The sequence below is a fragment of the Macrobrachium rosenbergii genome, chromosome 25 (assembly GCF_040412425.1).
Source record: "Macrobrachium rosenbergii isolate ZJJX-2024 chromosome 25, ASM4041242v1, whole genome shotgun sequence".
Lineage (NCBI taxonomy): Eukaryota > Metazoa > Arthropoda > Malacostraca > Decapoda > Palaemonidae > Macrobrachium > Macrobrachium rosenbergii.
Genome location: NC_089765.1, coordinates 42,971,910 through 42,999,362, shown reverse-complemented (window position 1 = coordinate 42,999,362; position 27,453 = coordinate 42,971,910). Strand labels below are relative to the sequence as shown.

The 27,453-nt window shown below is 37.2% G+C and overlaps 1 protein-coding gene across 4 annotated transcripts in view; it reads right to left on the bottom strand.

Moving 5' to 3' along the window:
• The window catches only part of LOC136852614 (uncharacterized protein C05D11.1-like), a 203,762-nt gene that overhangs the window by 52,749 nt on the left and 123,560 nt on the right, over positions 1-27,453 (bottom strand). The window contains exon 1 of one of the 4 annotated variants that reach the window (XM_067127502.1): positions 17,438-17,651. The exons of the other annotated variants lie outside the window; for them this stretch is intronic. The gene's annotated coding sequence lies outside the window, so the exon portion shown is untranslated. Of the gene's footprint in view, positions 1-17,437; positions 17,652-27,453 lie in introns of those variants that run through there. 4 annotated transcript variants of the gene reach the window in all.

Genomic DNA, 27,453 nt, shown 5'->3' with positions numbered 1-27,453 from the left:
CTTATAAGTTACAGATTTATACAAATCTGAATCACATTAACACGGGATGCCTTTCCTATTGCAGTTTAAAGTTACAGCGAAATAAATTACCTGACACTGCGCATTACTTGAGAATGTTGCTAAAAACTGGACAACTCGCGTAAATTATTTTCCATGGATCAGAATTCTTTGGCCCATTACTACTATAAAGTCCTCTTTCAAATGAACTGCGACCGAAGGTTGACAATATATGATCCGGTTCCCGACATCGAAAACAGAAACTAAAATACTTGTGTACATACACACGCAAACTTCGTATCTGGCCTGTCTTACTAAGCTACAGCACCCGAGAGATAATATTGGCAGATTTCCAGGGCCAGTCACTCGCTCAGATCATTTCTTTCCTTCTTACTCAAGGTTCGGGAATTCAGTTGCAAAATGCTTCATGAATGGTTATGTAAATCCTTGATTTTAATAAGGTTGTTTACTATCGCCCACTAACTGAAGAATCTCACTACTAGTTCTTTTGTAGCTTGACAAAGCAACATGCAAATCAATGCAAATGCGCTTAAGCAGATACACGTGTATGACTTACATAATATGCACTTATGATTGGGTATTAGCAGTAAATGAATGAACTCTCTATGAATGAGTGGCTTTAATCTTTCATCTCCAGCTCTGGTCTTGAGGATTCCATAATAAAGAATATGCCAGAGATTCTAATGCAGTTTTTACTCTCTTTCCCTACTCTTCTATTATGCTTGAGGGTAATACCAGCTCATATTTGGAAAAGAAGGTCCAGGACCGAAGTCTGTAGAAACTTCAGTTGCGAGGTGGGAATGTAAGAGGGGATCGAGCCACCTCTCCTTTACGGAAGTAAATTGTGGCTGCTGAATATGAATGAAAGAAAAGAGGTTGGAGTTGTTGAGACAAACTGTTTATATAGTACACGAGACATAAGAACAGACAGGGTGAGAGATAGATGTACTAGTGTTAATGTAGGCGAAAGGATGGATAAGAATGTTTTGAAAAGTTTAGTCAGGTGGAGAGAGTGAAGGACAATAAGTTAGTGAAAAGAGTATATAATTCAGAATTGTTAGGAGGGAGGAAGATAAGATGACTAATAAAGGGTTGCCTAGATCAAGCAAAAGTTGTATTAGGAAGGAAACCCTTTTATATCCAAAAAAAAAAAAAAAAAATTGATGGCGCACGTAAGATAGAGGTGAATGGTGTAGTATGCTAATATGGTTCAATATGTTGCTGGTGAGACTTCTGCTAAAGCTGTCAAAATTTTCTACACAGGGAACTTACACACACACATACACACACACACACACACACACACACACACACATATATATATATATATATATATATATATATATATATATATATATATATATATATATATATATAATATAATTTATTTATATATATAAAATACATATATAATTTCACGGGACTAAAAACGTGATCAGGTGTCAATTGGAATTCATAAAATCAGACGCGACAGATACCGGAAGTCGAGCCCACCTTACAAATGGTCAAATTCCGGAGACAGGCGCAGGTACACAAGACATCCACATCAAAGGAAACTTACGCTGAGGCATAAGTCTCCTTAGCATATAAACAGTGGCATGCCTCTTGGACATGAGAAAAATGCCACGTGCTTATCAAGATTCCCGAGAGCAGAATACTGGTAGCATTAACATCACTGCTGGCAAGGAGCGCAACGAGACCTATCTGGTTCAGACGGGTTGAATTCCTGTTGCACTGCACTGAACAACGCAGATATTCAGCCAGATCGTCTACGAGCTTTGAATGCCAAGTTGTTCGTAAGATAAGTTTAAGCAATGCGTGGAATATTTCGTGGGAAATTAGTATTCGTTCGAGCTAAGGTCAAGAGGGACATTAGATCGAATATGTAGCTCTTAATTATCACGGCGTAAATACTAATCGTGTCTAAAGCTAGTTCCAGATTGCTAAGTGCGAATGTGAAAAGAAACAGTAACCCTCGTCCTTCTTTCGACTAGTCAAGTGAAAATTTCTCAAAGCATTTTCTGTTTCCTAATTTTGTCCTTCATTATTCAGCATTAACAAATTTAAGTGTGAATATCAACAGACCTTGAACGAAAAAAGAAATGTATAGAAACGCATTCTTTGTCTTTCTACCCGTACTTTTGATTAGCCAGTCGTAATAATTTTATTTTATTTTCAATATTTGCTTGAAATATTAATCGTATTTCACAAAGTTTTTGACTGGCAAGCGGTAGTCATTCTGCTTTGATTTTCTTCTCATAGTTCTCATCCTAAGTTAGCAACTAAATTAGTGGAATTTAACCATTACCATATTTAAAGTGGCTATCTTGCTTCAGTAGCTTTGGGCCTACATCCATACTTGGTCAGCACACACACACCAAAAAAAGAAAAAGTCTTCCTTCTGTTCTTCGTTTCTCGTACGACAGCGTGTTTAGAAAAGGCGTCCTTAAGTGTAAGGGTGCTTAGTACCTGTCTCTTCTCCATCGTTTCCTCGTATGACTAATTCTCGTGTTTACATGCATGATACATGACACAGCACGATTCAATAGATGCTTGTGTTTATTAAAAGCATTAATTCAAAGATTGGTAGACAGATACATAAAAATGAACGTCTAGTATGCTTATATGCGTATCTGGCGTATGTTGGCTCGAGATAATGAAGAAAATATATGATAGGAAAAAATAGTAAGTGCACGTTGTATGATAATTCGGGTTAACCTTGAAAATTGAGGGCAAGAAGAGGTCAATGCCAAACTCCAACGGATATGTTTTAATGTGTTGCTTGTTAGTTGTGCATGCTCGGTTCAATTAGGCTATATACATGCGTATATAAATACATACACACTCCCGCCCGTGCACACACACACAAAATATATATATATATATATATATATATATATATATATATATATATATATATATATATATATGCTTTTTTTCTTTCTTTTCTTCACCATACACTTTCTTCATTAGAAAGCAAGTGCATTTATGGGGTGAGGATGCCAGCCTCAGGCCCTTTTCCTTTTGTACCGAAAATGCGTCTTTTGATGACTGCTGAAGCGGTGAGCATCACACTGCAGGATCCTACTCCAAATATCCGAGAGACCGACTGCGTTCTCCCCTCCAACAGAGGGAGAAATCCCACAGCAATCCCCTGGGACTTTCACCGAAACGAAAGGAGTCAGTTATGTGAACAGAATAAAATATAGAATTTCGGCCAGAGGCCAAGCTCTGGGACTTATAAGGTCATTCAGAGCTGAAATGTAAAACGACAATAAATAGGTCTGAAAGGTGTAACAAGGGGAAAACCTCACAGTTGCACTATGAATCCACTGTCAGGCGAGGGTGGAGAGTCAGATGGAAAAGAGATATTGTGAACGAAGTTACAATAAAAGGAATGGAAAGGGTTGCAGCTAGGGGCCGAAGGGACTCTGCAAAGAACCTTAAGTAATGCCTACAGTAAACCGCATGAGTTGCATTGACGGCACTACCCGGCTAGGGGAGTCAGTTTCGTGAAGCCTTGCTGCTGCAGATCACCCTGTGAACTCTCTCAACCAGTCGTTTCTTTGGTAATATTCTCGTTTTACCTCTGTTTCTGTCTTTAACATTCATTTTTTTTCTTTTTACTGTAAGGCAACATCGGCCTTGATGTAGCATTGCAGTTTCATTGTCATATAAGTAGGCCAACTGCCTCGATGTTGCCCATAATTAATAGGCTGAAAGAGCTGAAGATAAACGGAACAGTATAGTAGCAGTTTTTTTTCTTTTTTACTTTTCTGTAATAATTTTGCCTTGGGAATAGGGAATGGAACAGGAAACTGGGGTGTTGTCTTAAATTTGTTGCCGCAACAAGTGCTCCAGGATAATAAATTATCCTACGAGGAACACTATGCCTGACGATATAAGTACGATCGCTACCATTCTGATGACCTTAATCTTAAAATAATCTACGCAACAGTCATTACGGAGAGAGCAGGGCTGGTAATAATTAAGACAACAGTGTCACATTCCTTGAGTACGTGTTGCCTTGCCTGGCTGATAGCACCAGCTCAATTGGTTGCTAGCGCATGCGCAGGCGTTGACTTGCCTGAAGGAGCTCCCTCCCACCCGACTTCAGTTTTTTTTAAGCCTTGCGTTTAAGCTCGCGTAAATGCCCTTCTCATTTTTGGAGGTAATGAATTCTAAGAACATAGACTGTGTGTGTGTGTGTGTGTGTGTGTGTGTGTGTGTACAAGCCAAAATGAATAAAATTACAGCTGTAACGTTGTAACTGGTAAACAATGTTCGTTTATAAGGATTTGTTGATGTGTACAGCTGGTCATACGATAATTTAAAAAACATAACGTTGCCTTCTCCTAAAGACTTATTGTTTATGCTAGCTTACTTACTGGGAGAATAACTTTGCGTTACGACCACAAAGACCATCGATTTCATTTTTTTAAAAGTTGCAAATTTCCTATATTTATCAAGCCGTACTAAGTATGTATTAATCTAAATTTTGTATTTTCCCTTTCAATGATCTGTTAACATGCTCTTAAACGGATTTTGTAATTCATAAGGAGTGAAATCTGTAAGTTGTTTTAACATCGAAAAGTTCAGTTTCGTGAAGTAGCCGTCATCGCATCCTATCATCTAATAATAATAATAATAATAATAATAATAATAATAATAATAATAATAATAAGAAAGTCTTCTTTTGAAAAGGTTGCATTACAATTTATGACTGTGTCAGCGTATTTATATAATTATATATTCTACGATCTCAGCTCTTCAGATCATTCTCTCCTCTGTGGGACATACATGACTTTGGAGCTCCCATAGATTCATTTTTCATAAATAATACTTGGCCTACACAAATCCGACTCTTAACTGTCTTCAAGCCCGGCTGTGACAAGAGGCAGGTAGAGGAATGTCAACGGGTTTTATTTTTGTGAATGTATATTTATGTAAATTCTCCTCAAAAGGGGAAAAGGAATGCCTGATTGAGTCCATACCCATTCATGATATTAATATAGTACAACTCTTAAGTAATTTACGCACAACAGAGAAGAACATGATATTAAGAAAACGAGAAAGGGAATGTAGAAATAACTCTAGCGATGCAGAATAATTCATGACGCAACTTACACAATGTGGTGGTAATAATAATAATAATAATAATTCTGATGGTGATTTTTTACTAAGCAGTCGTGTTTCGAACGAATTTCCCTTCGTGTTCTTTGAAACGACAATAATGTAAAAAGTCTAAAACAAAAACTTTGGTATCATCACAAAGGCAATAATGAATTTTAGCACTTTATTACTTTGTTAGCGATGAGAAATGCGTGGAGTTTTTTCTAAGTATCACTCCAAACAAACTTATAGATTTCATAGATCAGACACAATATTCAGACTCCATCAATTATCCTGCTTGCTATGATAACCGGCTCTCATCATCGTTTTGTTTTGATGTAGCTACATAAACACTGTAGCGCCATGCTCATTTTCGTCAAAGCTACAGTGCATCGCATCGACGCCACAAAGTACACATGTAACGAAAGAACCCTCCTCGATAAGATCAAGTGTTACTTGGAGGCGTCGTGTTGTTATGTAGGTTGGTGCACATTACGACTGTCTTTAAGGATATAGAAAATAAATATGCAGCTTTTTATTCCAGTGTATATCCGTTACATAATGGGAAATTTTAAGATAATAAAAAGGCATATCTTTTCCGGTCGTTAATTAGCTGGCATTTTCCGCTATCGCGAGAACGTCTGCTCAGCGAGTGGCGTATCTGAACGAAAATGCTACTTTTTGTTCGATTAACGCAGTCCTTCTGGAGCTCCTTAAAAGCAGCCCATGACAATCACGCAGGGACAGCTTATTACGCAATTGGTATTCATTGGAACTGATTTACTCATACTTATCTACTCATTCTCCCATTCACATATTCACTCGAACGCGAATTTGTGACCGGAAGTCATTTGTTTTGTCTCCCCGCTCATCTTTTTACTTGTCTGAGAGCAGATTAAACATCAGGTTAGAAAAAGGAATTATGAAAATTTATTGACTGGTCACTTATGGACCAAAGACCATTCAGTTAGATTTTGCCGTTAGGGAGTCATATGCGAGACCAGGATTCCAATACTTTTTTTTTTCGGAAATGCCAGACCTGAACTACGAAACAAGTCCGCTGAGGTAAGTCTGTTAGCGATCCTGTTGTATATAAAAACTGTTTAGCGGTGTGTGCAGCTGTCTGCAGTTACACTGTAATTGCGGTTGTCGAAAATTTCTGAGGCTTATCCAGGATTTGTGTCTGGACCACGCCCTTTGTGTTCCAGAACGGCGAAATATTAATTCTGATGCCTGTAATACTTACTGAAGCCAACATAAGAGATCTGCGCTGTGATTTGCGTGGTATGTCTGCCCCTCTGTTCTTAGAATAAAAAATTAAGTCTGTTCCATTTTCGGAAAGGAAACACAGTCACTAAGAGGGAGGGAGGGAAGAATATTTATTTACACACACACATATATATACATATATATATACTCTATATATATATATATATGGAGGCATATGTATGAGCAAATATACACAAATGTAGCCATGTACAAACTCACTCCATCCCACCGCGCACACCCTGCAGTCTCAGAAATCTCAAGGAAGAGCTTATCTCGACAGGTTAGTCTTCCACCCCATCTGGATTCCTGGGCGTTTTGGTTTCCGAGCTATCTTGTCAGCAACAAAGGAAAGTGCACCTAAATATGCCAACGGCACTTTCATTGTCGATCTAAATGATCCTCGGGCCCCCTCAAGTGGTAAGTATATATCTCCACAAACATTCTGGGTGTGCTAGTTCTCAAGGTGAGCTGAAACGTCAACAAACACGTCGGTTTTGGTGGCGTGGTAGCGGTGTATTATTATCCAGAGGCCAAATTGGGCCGTGCGATTCCAACATTTGGAGCTCCGGTTACAGAGTCTTTTTACCTGTTATCAAGCTATGACATGTGCTGTAGATCACAATCTGCCAAACTGGCAACACGGACCGCTTTCAGTCCACAATCATCAGGTTCTGACACACGTGGTGTCAAGTCACTCAATGAAACTTCATGGTGTTTAAATCTCCAGTTAGTGCTTAAACCATCATGTCGAAACTATGGTATCTTCCACAATATCTAAGTTAAGCCTCGGTAGCAGACTTTTGAGAAAATCCACAGGAATTTCATAGTTTTTTACTCGACATAGTTTGAACTTCTTCGGTTGATAGTTTACAAGACGTTCCGTGGTAGTGTGACGAGAGCAAAAAATTTATTTGTCCCTTTATCGGCATTGTGAAAAAAAAAAAATCTAACAATGCAGTTGTTCGGTGACATAACAATTCATCTCTGAATACGTGGTCATGCACATCCGGCACATATACTGGCTTGCTTATATGGAACACAAGTCTAGGTCTTATGTTGGTAAATGTGGGTTTCCGCACATGCAAGCTGACCGCAAAGTCATGGCCAATGGGTGACAATCGGATGGAATTAACGACCTGTCGGAAAATCTATTTATAGAACTCTAAAAAAAAAGAAGAAAATGACGTGCTCTTTAAAGCTATAATTACGGTAACTCAGGCATATGAGCATAGTTACGTGTCAGAGGGGCAAATCCCGCCGATAATGGAAGCTGGCAACAGGAATCATGGTATATGAGTTGCCGGTCATTGTTATTCGTTATCACGTCAAATCTGCTGAGTGGAATTTGCAATGTAATTCCCCGACGTACCTTCACAATATAACAATGTTCTCAGGGAGAGGGGAAAAATATTTAATTCCACCTCAAACAATAGAAAAAAAAATTAGCTCCAATAACCGGTATAGAGGAAACAACGCCTGGAATGATGAGACTGGCATGCAAAAAAAAATAAAAAATGACAGGCAGACGAGAAAGAGTCTGTGCTGGCCCAAGGACGGTTCAATCGAACAACAAACAGAGTAAACAGAAGACTGAGCCTCAGTAGCTTTGTTAAACGTTACTATATCAAATCCTCTATATGCTTTAAAAATTAAATGTCTTGGAAATGAAATTGAACAAAACAGCAGAACCAGTTTTACTTGCAGGAAAAATGTCTCCAAGAATGTTACAGAAAGGACATAGATTTCAAAATCTGGCCAATGCAATAAATTCTGAATAAAGCTAGGCCTGAAATACAATGGTATATTATGTTTATACATTATATATACTATATATATATATATATATATATATATATACATATATATAGTATGCATAAATATATAAATATATATAGATATATAGGGATATGAATATATCTATATATATATCTATATGTCATCTACGAAAATCACGAATCTTTCGTTTTACTGTTATGATTTACGATCTCCAAGCTTGTATTTATAACCAAGAGATAATTTGGGGGTAAGCAGATTAAAACCCATATATTTAAAATTTTGTCAATTGAAAATAAAATTTTGTCTTTCCTCTTCTTCACATTCACTTTTATTTTAGACTATCTGACCAACCCGGTGCTGCCCGGGAAAACTCTGAATTACAACCGATAAACTCTCTCTTTCTCTCCCTCTCTCTCTCTCTCTCTCTCCAAGTCTCCTTCACTCTTTCCCTCTTTCTCCTCCCTAACAGCCCCTCTACTCTCTCTCTCTCCTCCCTAACACCCCATCTACTCTCTCTCTCTCTCTCTCTCTCTCTCTCTCTCTCTCTCTCTCTCTCTCTCTCTTTTCCTTACTCTTTCCCTCTTACTCCTCCCTAAAACCCCCTCTACTCTCTCTCTCCCTCACTCTCTCTCCCTGTCCTGTGAAGATAAATTAGTTGTTTCAATTACATTGCCCAGCATTTTTAACATTTTAAATTTCACCCCTTCTCACCCCCACATTCCTATCAGGGCTGAACTTGGACTTGAAGGGCATTGGGAGTGTCACTATTCATCTCAGCGACCTCGAAAACTATGGATTAGACACTAATATCTGTCGTTTTCGGTTATTTTTACGTCACTCCCTTCCCATCCACATCCCCTTTTGTGCCAGCGATGTCTTACCCCCACAGTATTTTTTTCCAGATAGTACGTCATACATATACCGAATTCGGTTGAAATTGCTCAATGCGTTTCAGAATTATGTTGGAACATACACACACACACACTTACAGACATACATACATACATTTTCATATATATAGATAGACTGTTTCACACTGTGACTTATGTAAAAAAAATCTTTCACAGTATCATGGCGTTATATCTGAATAGGTTGACCTATGCGATGATTTCTTCCAGGATCGATATAAGGTCACTGGCCACATTAAAGCTAATGGTAGAAAGAAGAGGAAGGCAGCTAGGCGAGCGGGTCACGAATTACGTGAAAATGGCAAGAATCACAAATCTTCATTCTCGCGATCGAATTCGGACAAGCCCTTCCAAACGAAAGTAGTATTTTGTAATGCTTACTGACTCACAAAACAACACCACCACCACCACTACTACTACTACTGCTACTATAATAGTGATAATATCGCAACCGCTGCTGCAACATGCCCAAGTCCTACCTTGGCAGGAACGTGTATCCACAGTCGGAAAAACAATGGTATTGACAAGTACTTGCGTGTGAGTACATTTCGATGACAGGCAAACACAGCCTAGCTCAGAAAGGCAAAAAAGATCTAGTTCGGTGGCACGAATTAGAGATAACATTGAGCAATCAAACTGAGCTGAGGATTTACTTAACGGATTTCTTTTGTTGGAGTAAGATGTTTATCTCAGTAAACCAAAACACTTAAAACTTCAGAAACCAATTGTCACGATGACTGGATATCGTTTGGAAAACGTAGAAAACTGCAAAACAGCTGAGATGTAGATCGCTACCTTCCCAAATCTATGTATGATGATTTGCAGTACTGCTTATCTAGCTAACTGTGCATCTCCTCACGCACATGCACGCAAAAAAATTCTTTGATAAAAATGCCGTTAAGTTGAGGAGACGGAAAGGCTGCACAAATAAAATATTCGTTTTGAAACAGCTTCACAGATTTTGTGAACGAAATGCAAAAGGACTTACGAAAAGGGAAGAGCTCATACGAAAAAGTAAATGTACTTTTGCTGAATAAGTGAAGAGGTTGGGACTGAATCGATGAAAAGACAAAATCAGAAAAAAAGGGAAGTCACAGAAAAGGTGGAAAGTGTTTAAGCTGTTTTCAAGCACTCAAAAAGTAATGGATTACGTATTAGTAAGTAGGAACTGAGGGTATATAGAACTTGAGATGAATGCGGGGTGGATATCTGATAGAAACTAAAAAAAAGAAAGCAGTTAATTTTTATATATTTTTGGAAGACAAGTTATAGCTGATGGTGGGACATGAGAGTACGTCAGGCAAGGGAAACAGCGAGCTAGATAACTTCCTCGTGCATATGAAATTTTGAACATGTAATACTAGAGAGCTGATGCAATACATCATTTGCAATAAATACATAGGTCAGGAAGTGTTGGAAAAGATGCGATATACAGTACATACATATATGAAGACGCAATAACATAATCCTGCACGCCAAAAGGTACGAAACGTTAAAGGAAGAACATAGATTGGTGAAATATCAACTTGCTTCTGATTTATTTTGCTGACGAATAAAAGGAAGAAAACCAAAATCAAGGAATGTTTACACGACAGAGTGACTGGGGTAGTATTCATGAGGGCCAGCCTGTTGCTGACAAGCTTCGGCGTAGGTCTGAGGCGAGTAGTTGACGTCGACGTTATTTCAAAGTAGGGTTGATGATGTGACATGGGTCTTTATTTCTGTCTATTTCCCCTCAATTTCTTGTGACATATAAAAGTTATATATATATATATATATATATATATATATATATATATATATATATATATATATATATATATATATATATATACATATACACAGTATGTACTGTATATATACTGTATACACCTGCTGAATAGCGGAATGGTAACAACTTCCAGCAAACCGTCGTGAGGAAAAATATGTACTGACGAACAAAGATGAGTATGCGAGCGTGTGAGAGAGGGAAGGAGAGATGGACACTGAGACAGAGACAGAGACAGACAGACAGACAGACAAAGAGATGGCTAAAGAGCAGATTAGTTTTTTTCTAGGGAAGAAAAGGCCAGAGCCCTCAGCAACACTATCTGAAAAACTAGTTTAGCTTTTCACATCCAACGTGATCAGGTTCGAACTAGAAATTCCAGCGTATGTCTTTTCCTGTGATTAGATGTAATATTCATCTGAATGGTATGTAATTTACAAATAGTATTAAGCGTAAGAACATAGCATTAGTAGCAGCAGTGGTAGTAAAGGTGATGTAGGTGACTATGAGGACCTCATTTGGGTGTTAAATTCATTAGAAGTGATATCGAATAATCCAATCCACTCCCTCTGTTTGACCTTCCCTACTCCTGTCTTCGTAGTTCTGCCTTGTTTTTTCTTCCTTTTGGGCGAGATGGGCATCGTATACAGGTACACACGTACAGACATACATACATACGTACAGCTATGAAGAGTGTATGTATAAATTTTTGTGCGTCAGTATATAAGTTTCCGAAAGCATTTAATCCCCATGTTGCAATACAAAACCCTTATTCAGTATAACTCCTTTCTGAAAACTCTATTAGAAGGCAATGTTAGATCGCATGGAGATTTTGAAATTTTACAAAGAACGCCCAAGTAACTAGAAAAATTTAATAACTGAATATATATATATATATATATATATATATATATATATATATATATATATATATATATATGTGTGTGTGTGTGTGTGTGTGTATATATATATATACATATACTGTATATATATATATATATATATATATATATATATATATATATATATATATATATATATATATATATTATATATATATATATAATATATATATATGAGAATATGGGCATTCGGAATCGAAATTTCAAAAAAATATTTCCTGTCTGAATAATCTTTGACTTTCAGACGTAGGTAAATGTTAACAGCAAATATTTAATTCATGAACATCGTGTTTTTTCGATAGGGAAATTATGGAGCTGTGACTTTTACACTATTTATATAAATGAATAAATAAATTGAATATATATATATATATATATATATATATATATATATACAGAGAGAGAGAGAGAGAGAGAGAGAGAGAGAGAGAGAGAGAGAGAGAGAGAGAGAGAGAGAGAGAGAGATTCAAAATGTTTAAATAAATCTTCTGCCCAATGTCAGACGATGTATTTACAATACACTTAGAGCACTGAGGACATTCTAAAAATCAGTGGTATAGTTAAAGGGTCGAACTCCTTGACTTTATGGATCCCATTAGCATAAAAGAAGCGAGCGAGAGACAGGCAAGAGTGTATTCTAGCTTCGTAACTTCGTGGGTACGCGCGCGCGCGCGAGTGCCTGTTAGCAGCCCGGCGAGCCTTCCGCCTTAGTCTAAGAGCACGCGTACTTCATTCTGTAGGTCCCTTGTGACACTGGCTGACCTCGGTATTTGAGGGCGAGGGATCGAGTTTTTGTTGGTCATCGTGTAGTCGTAGCGTTGCAGCAAACACGTTGAACTCAGGGCACGATGATTATCTTCTTTTTTTTTTTTCTACCATCGGCTCATGTACAAAATAGTCATTACCAGGTAACTTTGTCCAAGGTGTCCATTTACAAGACCAGATGTCAAAGCTATCATTTTAATTCCTACTGAGCTAACCCTGTGGTAATTTTTTTAAATAACTATGTCCTAGGTGACCTTTATCTCTGTCCTATATTGCAAAACACTGTTCTCTATCAGCAACGTCCATTTCCTTCCGTTCCAAAATAACTACTACATTGTAATTGTGACATTGAGACAATTAACTCCATCCTTTGTCAAAACTACACGAAAACCTGATACTTAAGCCTATGTCGTTCGAGCTTCGCCGAAAATCGCTCTGTCATCATTCTCTTGTCCGTCGTACTTTCATCTCATCTCCAAAAATAAATAAGTTACACTGACTATATCTTGCAAACACAGTTACCCGCAAAACCAAAAATAGACCCGGATTCATATCAAGTAAATTTAAAACTGTAAAAACTTATACAGATACAAGACGTCGATACACACACACACACACACACACACACACACACACACACACACACACACACACACACACACACACACATATATATATATATATATATATATATATATATATATATATATATATATATATATATATATATATATATAGTCTATAGGCTATATCCTAAACAGTTCTTGTTCCGGTGATTAGACAACTATAGTGGGAGTAGGAAGCCTAGTTGTAGAAGGGTATTGGTTACTCAACCTAAAAAGACTTTTTGGGAACAGGAAGTTCAACGCCTAGTGGAACAACTTCTGTAATGAGAAAATATGTATAGTTGAATGTGTGTACGTGTATATAACCACTTCTTGTATATGTATGAATGCGTGTGTAATTTCTTTGAAATTATAAAGAAAAATAGTGAAAACTGATCTTCGTCTTAAAAACAGAAAAAAACATTTCTATTCTAGACGAGTTTTAACAAATGTCCGGGTAGCAGCTAATGACGCTGTCGACACTTGACAGATTTCCTAGGCCTAATGCAAAAACAAAAAAAAACAAAAACTTGTGACGCAATCGTATCCTCGCTCTGCTATACTGATTTATTTGAGGGAAAAACCCATAGGAGCTGTTTAAAATGCCGCGAGGTTATTTGAACTTTTTTGTTGTAACTTTAAATGACGCGCGTAGAAGTTGACGGTCTACGCCGACGGTAAATGGCCTCACTCTTGGCAAGTCTGCGCCACCACCACAGCCTTGAAGTTGAACGGTAGATCGAGTGAAGAGGTGTAGGATAATTTTAAAAAGGAGAGCGCCTCCGTTGCTGACACCTTTACACGAAAGACGGGGGTCAATGAATGCTGATACAAATTTCACTGATGAACTGCAGCCAAAGTAGACTGAAAATGAGCGAGCAAAACCAAATTTCTAAAATGTATTTTAAAGTTCGGCTACTGTTACAGGTAGACCTATTTTCAAATTCAGTATTGAGACAGATATGGAATGTTTCCATTTCATTTTAGTAGTTGTTGAGATTCACCTCTAAGACAATCATTTGAAATAAGCCCCACAAGTGTTTCATACACATTTGAAAAAATTTTTTCCATGAGCTTGAGGATGCAACAGTTTGTACTCAAAAATACCTACTGAATTATCAGTCCTTGAAATGTATCTTGGACTATTTTAGCTTCATCATTAAAGATAGTACAGACACCAAGTATCAAAGCAGGCACAACACACTCTATCGTTTCGATGCGAAGATGAATATCATCTCTTTTTTATGTATTGCTCTAACAGAAAAACAATCATTTTACCTTGTATACTTTCATTATTTCATCCAGTCGCAGTAAAAATAAATTGTTGAATCAAGAATTTATTTTCAAAATTATTTCGTCTGGGCAATTTGTTGGTCAAGTCTCCTAGATTTATTAATTATATAAGCTGTACTTGATTTTGATGACCTTTTCTGGGTTTTCCTGTTGTTTGTGAGCAGCAGTCTGCTTGTGCCTTGGGTATTTGCTGGTGTAACTTTTTTGTAGTAATTGGAAGGAGGTGATGTAGTTACCCGCGCTTTTTGATTGTCTGCCCTTTGTCAACACAATACAAATGTCGCTGATGGGACTGGGAAAGTCGATCTCTCTCTCTCTCTCTCTCTCTCTCTCTCTCTCTCTCTCTCTCTGTATGGCAATGTAATTTCTTTTTCTAATTCAAAGATACTGTTGAGGACGCAGTGCACTGATGTAGGCAACCGTTGGATATACATTACATATTCATTCATGCTTAACAAGCGTATATAAATTTCTAAGGACATGAGAGTATATATTGAGGGTATTACTAAATCGTGTACATGTTGATTTACACAAAATCCCTGACTAAAGATCTGTAATAATAAAAAAAAAATATCACGACACAGTTAGTCCTACGATACGGCCGTGTGAAGTTTTAAGTAAACAAACCAGTTTCCAGTGCAATGTTGGTAATGCAAATGTACAAGCAAGGAGAGATCCCTTACAAACAAAAAATTTATTTTCATTAAGAAATTTACTTAGTTTTTTCCATACACAATCAATCCGACAAATGATCCTGTTTACATTTACTTAAGGTGCTCTTTCCGTTATGTGATCCTCAGTGTATTATTCTGGAAGCTGCTCTGCATTGCACAGACCGTAATCCTTTCCCAGATGGCCTCCCCCGTATCAGCCGCAAATCCCATTCATTCCCAATTCATAAATACGCTGTCAGAAGATCTCGGATTGATGTATTCCCTATGAATCTTGTGCAAGACACCTTCAAGAAGGATAAACCCGGTTCTTTCGTTCTTTCCTCTCATTCCTTCCTTGTACTGTACTTGCTCTGATCAAGCTTGACCTAGATCATTGAAGTGAAAAAGACCTATTTTTCTTTTCATAGTTGGTGATTATTATTTCTTTCGAGGGGCAGACCTACCAGTTTCTCTTTGATTTTTCACTTTTTCATCAGGGATAAAACACTGTTTATAGGCACAAAGTGGGCTTTCTCTTATTTGTTTAACTCTTTCCTTAAGGCTTAAGGAAAATTTGTAAGTTTTTTCAGAAGTCTGAAAATATGAAATAATATCGATATTCTCAAGTTGGAAAGGAAAAATCGATATTTTCAAGTTAAAAAGAAAATTCGATATTCTCAAGATAGAAAGAAAAAAATCAATATTCTCAAGTTAGAAAGAAAAAATCGATATTCTCAAGTTAGAAAGGAAAACTCCATATTCTCAAGTTAGAAAGAAAAAATCGATATCTTCAAGTTAGAAAGAAAATATCGATATTCTCAAGTTAGAAAAAATCAACTCTCAAATTAGAATGAAAAAAAAATATATATTTTCAAGTTAGAAAGAAACAATCAATATTCTCAAGTTAGAAAGATAAAAATCGATATTCTCAGGTTAGAAAGAACATCCTGTGGGCGCATGAGCAGTCCTTCTAAGGAAAGTAGGATTCGGGAGTCCCTGAATCCCAATTCTCGGGGAACTTCCCTTCATTCTTGTCTTGTCTCCAGCGATTCACTGTTTCTCGATCTGCCATTAAAAAAAAAAAAAAAGAGAAAAAGCTACGGTCGGGTTCTGCAAAAACACTAAAACTGTTGTCCATAAAAATTCTTGGTCCTATTGTCGGCGATGGCTGTATGATTTGTCTGGCTGCACACACCACACAGTTCTGTTATATATATATATATATATATATATATATATATATATATATATATATATATATATATATATATATTATATATATATATATATACATATATATATATATATATATATATATAAAACATATAATTATAAATAATTATATATGTATATTCATCACAAAGAAATCTTTTGCTATTTTCGGGAGATACACAACTGTAAATGTTGGTAAATTACTGTGCAGTTTCTTGAATTTTTCTGCTTGGCTAAAGTTTATTCCTATTTTGAGTTAAAGTGGTTTAGCTGGTGGCGTAAGTGAGCAACTTGGTAAAAGAATATTTGCTGATAGATGGATGACAGGTAGAAAGAAGGAAACCGGCGAAATCTTCTGCAATTTTCTTTTCACCCGTTGGCCTTGATTTGCACCCTTAGGCTCAAAAGCTAGAAACGTGAATCTGTGTTATCTGATAAAGAAAACATTACCGATCGCAGTCTCTCCTCTCTCTCTCTCTCTCTCTCTCTCTCTCTCTCTCTCTCTCTCTCTCTCACTCTCTCTCTCTCTCTCTTTCAATAATTTTACCTCGACTAGATGAAGTACAGAAGAAAAATTTAAATTTATGCATTTAAAAACTAGCCTCATTCCAAGGACAGGTCAGATTATTACACCGCCAATAACATGCTTAATTTCTTTTTTGCTCCCGTCAAGAGATGATGTGTATGTTGTCTTAAAAACGGTTACAGCATTTCCATAATAAGTTTGAAACAGATAAAGCCACTCACTTCAAACTCAAGTTCTGCATGATGTTTTATAATGACTATTACCACTCCCTGAGTAGTTTTGAAGAGTAACTCTCAAAACTGCTACGGACTCAACCTAACACCCCTTCTCAGTTTTGTCACAGACCATCTACCCGCTGTAATTTCCCTTTTAAATTTTAGTACTAGACCATCTATGAAAACTAATATCCCTTCTGAACTTCATCAAGCATTACGCACATGACCCCCGAAGCCCTTGGAACACAGTCATCCCTCGCATTCGAAACCAGCATCAGATCACATCGCCTGTCACGGATCCTTATCAATGTCGAGGTTAAAGTGAATCCTTATCTCTTGAAAATACCGATACTAAGGTATGGTAAGTTGCCAAAGCTAGGCGCTGCGTCACGACCTAGAATCAATTAACACTTACTCGCACTGCAAGGATGAGCCTTATTAACAACTCTTTACGTCACACTCAGTCATCGACCAATGACATTTCAATGGCATCTGAAGGTGCTGCAAGTACAAATACACGGGGCACTGAGAAACGTCACTTGTCACTGACATCCACTAAATTATCTCAATGGAGCAGAGGAACTCGGAAACGCATGTACTGTGGCAACGAGTTCTTCGCAGACTGACTGTACGCTCTGATTTGTACCACCCGCATGAGCATCTACAGGTGTGCAAGTTTAAAGAAGAATAAACAGTTACACAGGTGTTGTGCAGGTGGCCAGAACGCTTGCGTAGTTATCTGAAGAAGCTCCTCTTAATTACTGACATTGAATTTTATAATGGTATTGAGAGAAACGAGATACGAGAAATAATTTAGAATTTTCATCTGCGACCGTATTTATAACTCTGACCCTAATGATTTGTATTCAGTCATAGCACAAAACACTTTCTTGCTCGAGAGATAACCTTTACTCTGTTTGTCATTCTCTCTCGCTTCCTTGACGTTAAGCAGTGCGCAGCTTTCTAATTTCCTTTCTCTCCTTGTCTTCAGGCCTGGGCTACCATTGGGTATTACGTCGTCCGCGACACAAGCCTTTGCACTTAAAAAACTATACAATACAGTCTCCTTCATATTTTTTTCGATTACTTGATAGACAGAATATACAATTTAGACCAGAGGCCAAGCGCTGGGACCTATGAGGTCATTCAGCGCTGAAAGGAAAATTGAGAGTAAGAGGCTTAAAAGGCGTAACAGGAGGAAAACCTTGCAGTTGCACTAGGAAACAATTGTTAGAAGAGGGTGGAAAGTGAAATGGAAGAAAGAATATGAATGGAGGTACAGTAATAGGATGAAAAGGGTTGTAGCTAGAGGCTGAAGGGACGCTGCAAAGTACCTTAAGTAATGCCTACAGTGCACCGGGTGGGGTGCACTAACGGCACAACTCCCCTACGGGATCGATTACTTGAGACATGTTCTCTCGCCAACTTTTCTTTCTTGACTTTCTCTAGTCATTCTCTCTCCCTTAACTCAAGTGGCAACTCTTCATAGCATCCGGGCCCCATGGATTGACGCACTCCATTCATACCTTCTGGAAGTTTCAGCTACACCGTAACTTTCATTCGCAAGGTGCTGTTGAGATTTCTTGGAATTCGTGATCAGCATACATGCGTTCTTTTTATAGGTTTTCATTTAAAATTATAGAAATAAATGGTAAATAATATAATTTTTTGGAAGGAGTGTTATCATCATCACTGGTGTTACAGCTACAAATAATAATGAGTATTATTAATTATTATTATTATTTTTATTATTATTATTATTATTATTATTATTATTATTATTATTATTATTAAAGTAAAGAACATCCATCAATGTCTAAAAACGCCAAGGACTGTAAAGAATTTCCGAATTTTTAGTTGGTGGAATATCTTATGTTGTTTCCTGGATAGCCCTCGGTAAGTGTAATACTCTGTCCTTAGATACAATTTGTGGATACTATACAAGGTTTGGGAATCCCATCACATTTAAATGTATATATTTCGTAGTTACCTTTCAGCCTTGAAAAGGTCGTCTTGTTCTGTCTTTCTTTTTGAAACGGGTAAAATGAATGACCACTGATTTCATTACCACCAAATACTGTAGCATCTTTCACCCTCCCCATCTTGTCTAAAGTCTATCACAATATACAGTCTCTATCATTCTTGATACCTTCCTTATATGGTCATAGAGCTTTTTAAGTATTCAAAGCTACGTTTGTCGGTTTGCAGGAGACGTCAGGAAAATCACTAGTTCTAGTAACTAATACTATCAACTTCCCTACGCCATAAATATAGGCCTGTACAGAAAAACAGACCACCAAGTCTAAAGTGTTCGACAGCGTAAAGTTAGTTAGCGAGGCAGGCAGCTGTGTGAAGTAACTTTTGCTTCATGATTGTAACCACCCCTAGCTATAACTGATTGTTAGCGTGCAACATGGTACTTTTATGAATAGTGTTATTATTGATTTCAAGCATATACATATACAGTATACAGTATAGGCATAAACACGTACTTATGTTAACTGTCAATCTATTTTCCTTATGGGTAGTGGTTCCAGAGGGTGTTACCTTTCTGATTCCAAGGGAATTGACATTCAAAGATGTGGTTGTTAGCTGCACACCCTTCCTTACATGGGTATGGCTTATGCATCAAGAGAGTCTGCTGAACTTTACCGATAAAACGACGAGCAGTGTTACCAAAGTCTTGTAGCTTAGGTAAGTGGCAAAAGACCTTAAAAGACTTTCCAATCTGCAAGAGCAGTGTACTTGCATATGTGTGTGTGTGTATGTGTGTGCGTTCTACAACATTTTAAGTCAATACTTAAATCTGGAAAAGATGAACTATCTGCTTTATCAAAGACAGAATTTAACAATAACTGCCTGATCATTGAAAAAGACGTCTCTTTTTCAGTAAAGAGCAACCCCAATTACTTAATCGTTCATTGTGATACTACCACTGGTCTACTAGTCCCTTCTAGAATAAAAATTTACACCCAAATGCTGATTCATAGGCCTATTTTATGACTACAAGTGCCCCGATTAGTTTGAACTATTCTTTATGCCTTCCACTGCTCCAACACAAAACATCAATTCCACCCATAACTCTTATTCCTAAGGTAAAAATGGCTTCTCCATTCACTTCATAAATATTTGGGAACTTGAAATTGACTGTCCTTTTATGAAACAACGCTCAGTCTTATCTTTTTACACAGTCAGTGACCTTACTATAAGCCACTTATCCCATGGTCCCTCTTCTGCTTTTTACTCAAGATCATTTACTAGAAAGTTTACTCAAATATTTGTTGCAAATGTGGAGTTCGCTCTTACTGCAAAGTTAATATATATACAGCTAGAACAGTGGCTAAAATCTTACCTTCTGTGACCCTATTCAGTTAAATATTGGCTAAAATCTTACCCTCTGTGACCCCATCCAGTTAAATATTCATCTCTAAACTTCAGTCACAATAGCAGTTACTGCTGTTTTTCAGCAAATTCTGCAGACCTTGTTCCCCCATTCAAATAAATTTCTTCCCACCCAAGGCCTTCACTATGCAGACCACACTAGGCGACTCAGTTCCATGCATACGGATGATGTGGGAGGTGATACCAGAATCTCCTCCTCCTCTGTTGCTATGATGGAACAAATCATTTCAACACAGTGTCGTCCTCGTCATTACAATCATGCATCTAATAGTCTTGATCTTGCTGCACCACTATACCACTGACCTACTCGTTCAATAGATTCTCACCTTTTGGGTATCATGACACTCTCTCATTTTGCCACTATCTTAATCATTCTCTCAATACAATGTTAGCTCGCAGTACGTGGGAACTCTGAGACATGAACCTGTTGTCTTGAGTCTGAATGGTACTATTTTTGTTCTGTTGCCCGCAACCTCAAGTTTTCTGCACCCTACATCACAGAAGTCTTAATTTCAGTTATGCAAGTATATGTTCCTTCAATTATGACCTTTTTAAGGTTCTTGACCAAGCGCTCAAAGGGGTGGATAGATTAGTCATTTCTAGCTTTCTTATCCTGCTGCTATTCTTGACAATTCTACATCCACTAGGAATTGCTGCATTTCGTTACTTCAAAAAAATTGTCCTTTGTAAACGAAGTTCTCAACAGAATCTCAAAATTTAGAGTTCTTCCTTTTGTCCTTACAGATCTATATTTTGCTCTCCTAATCAGAAGACCATCTATCTGGCTCTCTTTCTCCTTGAATTCTTCTGAGTAATCTCAAAGCTTCTAACGGTTCTCCTCTGCCACTTGCTATCGCCAAGTATTCTGAGGAATTCTGCCACTGCCTCTGTTTTCTTTCACTTTTACAAGCTTCCTTCTGTCTCTAATCTCAGTGTGAAGTCCCACTAGTTTAATTCCCTCACTTTTTCTAGTTTCCCATAGCCTACTACGATTAAAAACTGTTCATTCCTAAGGTGTATACAAATCAAAACACCGACTAGCAACAGATTAGCGCTCTTCCATGATACAAAAAAGATGTTTGATGTTTAAGTTAAAATTAAACTGAAACTAAAATGGTTAAACAAAATGCAAACCTTCCATACAAATAGCATGGTTACCAAAAAAATCTGTATCACTCAAGTTTTTTAAAAATACTAGGCGGAAACACAGAACCAAGGCATTAACCCCCTCGGCAAAGGTAATCAAATGCCCCTGAAGAAGGTGTACCTAGTTCTTGTTAACTGTATAACTTCTAATCAGTCTGAGCAAATATAGTACTCCAAAAATTCGACGGTATCTAGCGTTCGTACGCATGAACAACGAAAATTCCTAGTTAAACTGACTGACCCATATATTACGGCTATATACGGCTGGATTCTTATATCCTTGATTCGTATTTCATAGTCTTTGACAGGATCTTGAGAAACTGTATTGCCAACATGACGAGGTCCTGTATAAATTCCAAGTATATTATATATTGTATCTGTTATTATTTAGGTCTATCTCATATATTCCATAATTAAGATACAGCTGTGTAGTGTGTCAATTTTCATGCAACTGATGAAATAAAGAGAATTAAGCAGAAAATACTCAGAAAATATTACCTAGCTACGCACTGTAACAAGTGTTTATCAAGGGACAAATCCCTGTAAGAAATAAACAGCTGAGGTCAGCAATTAATTATCTAACTCATTCCAAGATGGCCGCCTCTCGCGCGATCTAAATGACGTATTTCGATATTCGTGTTCCCATTGCGTAAGCTGCTCCGCTATGACGTATCCCATTTCTTGCATTAGATCCTATTATCAATCTGAAGGAGATTCACGCGCTCACAAACACACACACACAATTGCGTCATGAAAACCTTCCATATTAAGAAAAGGTGACTGGACAGAAACAATTCAACAATGGGTGTTTTATATCAACTACCGCGTCTCTCTCTCTCTCTCTCTCTCTCTCTCTCTCTCTCTCTCTCTCTCTCTCAATGGTAGTACGTCTACCTCGCAACTAGGAGACTCGAAAATCAGCCTCATTATTTATTGCTGAATTTTATAGCATCGTAAATCTTACTGAAAAATAATTTCGAGTCTCGAACAGGACGAGGAGGGACATAAATGAATTATGTACCTAGTTGTTAGACGACTGTTGTTGTTGTTGTTGGCAGCTAGAGTGGAGGGAGAAAAAGAGAGAAGAGAGAAAATTAGACGTGTGTTTTCGCTGCTCCGTCAAAATGTATATCACCAAAACGGGAGTGCTTCGTGGAGGTAACCCTTAATCCTTTTTGGGGTGAAACCATTCTCTCTCTCTCTCTCTCTCTCTCTCTCTCTCTCTCTCTCTCTCTCTCTCTCACACACACATACATACAAATATTTCTAGATAATTTATAGTAACCGTAATAAGTACTATTTTCATATATATATATATATATATATATATATATATATATATATATATATATATATATATATATATATATATATATATATATATATATATATATATATATATATACATATATATATATATATATATATATATATATATATATATATATATATATATATATATATATATATATATATACACACACATACATTTAAAAATATATATACATATGTGTGTGTACAATCCTAGCTGGAACCAAGTCAGTGACAGGGCTTCCTCGAAGTATGGCAAAATCAGCTCAAAGGCCTAAACAGGGGAAATTCCTTGCGTCCGTCAAGGTCGCGGGTGGAAGTGGTCCTCGGCTTCATATGAGTCCTGGTCGACGGCTCACGGCTCCTCCCCCTCAAGTAAGAGGGACTTGAGGAGCTAGATGATATCCTTCAGGAGGCACTTCTGCAGCGCCTGTCTTGGGTAACCGGATAGAGAGCCTCGGTTCACTTACTTGAGAGCTGAAATTTACGAAGGAGCTCAACTCATAAACAACAAGGGGGAGAAGCTGTGATGAAACACAGACGCCATTTCGTGGAATTTTTCGGCCTTTTTTTTATCTTTTCGGTTCCTCTTGTCGATGCATTCGTTATTTACTGATGTTTTTTTTTTGTGAAACGGCGTCGCAACAAGTATCGTGACTTTCGTTACTCTGTAGACTATTTTTTATCTCTGGTAGTGCAAACTATCTTGACGATGATGAACAAGTAGGCTTAGCTAAACCTTATGTTAGGACCAATGAAATCTTACTGTGTCAACCGACTTCATTTTCCTTCTCTTACCAAAACAATTAAATTTTCGTCAATGTCTCAATATTACGAGCTGACCTCAACAAGGGACCGTGGTGGCATAAGCCAGCTTATTCTGAAACAAAAGCATGCATCTCTCTATCATGAGAGTCAATATCTTTCTATCATGAGAGTCAATATTGGAACTTCAGGTTTACTACAAAAAATTGCCACGCTTCAGTAAGTTTCCCTAAAGTATTCTAAATCTCAGATTAGTAAATCTGAATATATCTCAACACTGATTAGAATTTTGTGCTAGGCCTTACGTTCACTGAGTTCAAGAAATTCATTATATTTTGTAATAGATTCTAAATAACTCAGTTTTCAACTGCTGAAAATCAATACATTCATGAATATACATACACACACACAAACATATATATATATATATATATATATATATATATATATATATATATATATACTTAAAAATCACAGTAGAAGCACGTGACCTCAGTATGTAACCGAATACCACAGAAAAATGAAAGGCAGAAGTTCAGTGCCAACTGAGCTTCTGCCTGCCATTTTCCTGTGGTATTCTATATATATATATATATATATATATATATATATATATATATATATATATATATATATATATATATATATATATATATATATATATATATATATATATATATATATATATATATATATATATATATATATATATACTGTATATATATATATATATATATATATATATATATATATATATATATATACTGTATATATATATATATATACTGTGTATATATATATATATATATATATATATATATATATATATATATATATATATATACACTCCAAATAACACAAATTCAATGTGTATAAAGTTATTACTGTCACAGAGAAGCTCAATAGTACGGAAGGTTAGAAAAAATGGGGGTTATTTATTTTCGAGCTTTCTGTGTTTTTTCACTGTTTGGCTCCTTGAAGATGGAGGCAGACGATCCTCTGAAAGCTTGTAAATAAAGAATTTCCTCTTTTGAACTTTACGTGTTATTGAGGTCCCCTGCGGATACATACATACATAAATACATAGATACACACACATATATATAATATATATATTATATACCATATATATACATATATATATACACATAGGTATGCACGTATTTGTCACTGATAAATGCGTGACTTTTTTATTTTCACAAATATTAAGCCCTAAATATCACTTAATATCCAGTTCACAATACTGTACCTAGGAAATATCTTATACCCAAGGAGAATTATAACTAATAATAAGTGCTTCGTCCCAGACAAGATTCTATCCGTTGCCTGGTTTAGAAACAAAGACGGACAATGATTCGTTCTTTGCCTTTGATGGAGCGATTTGTTTGAGTCCATGACTGCTCTGGAGGACCTCAGCAATTGCGAAAATGACTGCAACCCGTCGCCTCTAACCAAGTGGGTTCTAATATTTCCCAGCGACAGCTGGGAAATATTAGAACTTCAGGATCTTCCTGGGTCTAGTTGGGTCACGAATTTTTTTTTTTAAAGCGGATACACTAGGTTTCCTGGGGATAGTTCTTTCCAAAATCTTCCTGCGATAAGTGGCTCCCTTGATTGTCTGGGGTTCCACGGGACTGAAAGGGTCCACGTGTACAGTCGTAAGAGCTTTTACGATTTTAATTTGTTATATAACTTATGAATATTATATTCGTTAGCATTCTATATCTGTTATGAAAAAAATTTACTTCGCTAACATATGTATCAGTTCGGCGGCCTTTGCTGTTGCAACACCAAACGATTTATTATTAACTCCATCAATCAACCAGACTTTACCGGACGAAATGAGTACCGGGAATTACCGGGGATTAAGTGGGTCACCATTCTCTCCGGACCTCAGGGGGTTCTAAGAATATCAGGGCTATATATAGAATCTTTTACATTTCTTGTGCAATATATATATATATTGGGTCTCAAGTCGGCACGCACGTATGCATGCATGTATAATAAAGAGATACGACTCAGGGTTACAGCCACACGAGCAACATAAATTAGAATCTTCAATGATTATCCGTCAGACCTGGGTCTCAGCGGATTTTCTCTTGCGGGCGATCTGAAAGTCGCTGTAATGAGCTCATCTGCTTAACTCTCGATATCTGATCTCATTGTTTTACTTATCCTTTAACTGAATTTTCAAATTACCGCTACTATAGTTATTTATATATATATATATATATGTAATTCTAATAGCCACAATGCCCTCTTAACTTCGCTAATTCTTCGCGCTTTTTTGGATATGCTTGTAACTACGAAGCCGATATCCAAAGGGAAGAATGAAGAGCCTGTGACGGCCGGCCGCGGGAAGCGAACCCGAGTTACCTTAATCACAAGGAGGTCACGTTGCCCACCTAACCACGAGAAGGATAAAAGTCTATCACCTCTCGTACATATATATACCTGTCGTTTTCAGATATATTAAGGTAACTCGGGTTCGCTTCCCGCGGCCGGCCGTCACAGGCTCTTCATTCTTCCCTTTGGATATCGGCTTCGTAGTTACAAGCATATCCAAAAAAGCGCGAAGAATTAGCGAAGTTAAGAGGGCATTGTGGCTATTAGAATTACATATGTGTCTGGTAAAAGTGACCAGTAGATTCTGCATATATATTTCAGCCTAAAAAGCAATAAAAACGATTGCCCACTTGGCTACGATGGTGAGGATGGGTCTATTCCAGCTCTAATGAATATATCTGAAAACGACAGGTATATATATGTACGAGAGGTGATAGACTTTTATCCTTCTCGTGGTTAGGTCGGCAACGTGACCTCCTTGTGATTAAGGTAACTCGGGTTCGCTTCCGCGGCCGGCCGTCACAGGCTCTTCATTCTTCCCTTTGGATATCGGCTTCGTAGTTACAAGCATATCCAAAAAGCGCGAAGAATTAGCGAAGTTAAGAGGGCATTGTGGCTATTAGAATTACATATGTGTCTGGTAAAAGTGACCAGTAGATTCTGCATATATATTTCAGCCTAAAAAGCAATAAAAACGATTGCCCACTTGGCTACGATGGTGAGGATGGGTCTATTCCAGCTCTAATGAATATATCTGAAAACGACAGGTATATATATGTACGAGAGGTGATAGACTTTTATCCTTCTCGTGGTTAGGTGGGCAACGTGACCTCCTTGTGATTAAGGTAACTCGGGTTCGCTTCCCGCGGCCGGCCGTCACAGGCTCTTCATTCTTCCCTTTGGATATCGGCTTCGTAGTTACAAGCATATCCAAAAAAGCGCGAAGAATTAGCGAAGTTAAGAGGGCATTGTGGCTATTAGAATTACATATGTGTCTGGTAAAAGTGACCAGTAGATTCTGCATATATATTTCAGCCTAAAAAAGCAATAAAAACGATTGCCCACTTGGCTACGATGGTGAGGATGGGTCTATTCCAGCTCTAATGAATATATCTGAAAACGACAGGTATATATATGTACGAGAGGTGATAGACTTTTATCCTTCTCGTGGTTAGGTGGGCAACGTGACCTCCTTGTGATTAAGGTAACTCGGGTTCGCTTCCGCGGCCGGCCGTCACAGGCTCTTCATTCTTCCCTTTGGATATCGGCTTCGTAGTTACAAGCATATCCAAAAAGCGCGAAGAATTAGCTTGAAGTTAAGAGGGCATTGTGGCTATTAGAATTACATATGTGTCTGGTAAAAGTGACCAGTAGATTCTGCATATATATATATATATATATATATATATATACATATACATACTTTATATATATATGTATGTATGTGTGTGTCATTTCATT